General features: G+C 39.4%; 1 protein-coding gene across 1 annotated transcript in view; it reads left to right on the top strand.

Annotated features, from left to right (window-relative positions):
* The window catches only part of MIX23 (mitochondrial matrix import factor 23), a 53,489-nt gene that overhangs the window by 49,057 nt on the left and 3,013 nt on the right, over nt 1-1,419 (top strand). The gene's annotated exons all lie outside the window — the stretch shown is intronic.

Raw genomic sequence — 1,419 nt, 5'->3', positions numbered from 1 at the left:
ATTATCTTCTGTGTCTGTGTTAATTGGTTTCCCTTTTCTTTGTTGAAGAGGGTCTGTGCAATCCTTCTGCCTAGTCCGCCATCTTGCCCCGCCTCCCAGTCTCCTGGTTCTTGACTTTGGCCAGAGGAAATCATCTGGTTTTAACGTGTTTGCTGCATCACGCTTTTTGCCCTAGTCTTACTATTTTTAAGCTTTCTTCTCGGAACTAGCTAGCTTCTTTCAAGTCCCTTGTGACTAGATGTGACTAGGAGAATTATGAGCCCTACCATCGGGGCCTAATGGTGGAATTGGCTGTGTTTCTAATGGAGTAATTAGGTTAGCAGTTATAAGAAATGTTAGAAACACTTTCGTTTTTAGCTTCAGACTTCTGGCAGGGAGGTTAAGGTGTGGCAGACTCATACCTTTTTGGACCCTTGGGCACAAGTCTCCCTTCCTCTCTCCCTGGTTCCCTTTTGTTTTCTTAACTCTCTGCCCAAATCAAGTTGCCTTGTCCTTGTCCTTTTTATTGCTCTGCTGTTTTTGCTAATCTATAGTTGTAGGATAAATTCCCAGAACTGGAATTATTGGGTTCAAGGGCATGTGAATTTATGTTTGGTACATCTTACAAAATTGTCCTCTGCAGACAATATATACTCCTACCAAGGTAGTGTATGGGTGTATCTTTTCCTACACCCTCACCAATACAAGTTGTATGAGACACACTTGGTTTCTTTTTTTTTTTTTTTTTTCATGTTATGGCTTAATTTGTATTTCTTCCTTTTTATTTTTTTAAATTCGAGTTTGGGTGAAAGTTCACAGAACAAATTAATTTTCTATTCAATTATTTATACACATTTTGTTTCATGACAATGTTTGCCATTCCTTTAATGTAACAATGCTCTTCCCACTTCCTCCCTGGTTCCCCATTTCCATTTGTCCTTCTTTTCTCCCACTTCCTGCCTTGTGAGCTTTGTTTTTGGGTAAATACTGCCTTTTTGAAGGCTGGTGGTTCAAACCCACCAGCCACTCTTCGGAAGGAAGATGGGGCAATCTACTTCCGTAGTGATACTGCCTCAGCAACCCAAGGAACGGTCGCTGTGAGTCGGGTCCGACTCCATGGCACATAACAACAACAACAACAACAACAACTGCCTATTTGATCTCCTGTAGTTGATTGTACTGAGGAGTATGTTCCTCCCTGGTGTTATTTTTCACTTTATAAACTTAATTTGTATTTCTTTACATGTGGGTAAGATTGAGCATGTTTTTTACAAGTGTGTTGGCAATTTGTATTTCTTCTACTATGAACTACCTACGTATTGGGATTATTTTTTTAAAAAAGCTCTCCAGGTAATTATAATATGCAACAATGTTAAAGAACCAATGTTCTATAAGATTTAACAGTTGATTGGCTATAGGGAGAGTGGGCTATGTCAAAAA

This window comes from Orycteropus afer, unplaced genomic scaffold, assembly GCF_000298275.1.
Source record: "Orycteropus afer afer isolate SDZICR_OR568_19922 unplaced genomic scaffold, OryAfe1.0 scaffold00114, whole genome shotgun sequence".
Classification (NCBI taxonomy): domain Eukaryota; kingdom Metazoa; phylum Chordata; class Mammalia; order Tubulidentata; family Orycteropodidae; genus Orycteropus; species Orycteropus afer.
Note: the sequence above shows the minus strand (reverse complement) of the source record. Positions and strands in the feature narration are given on the sequence as shown.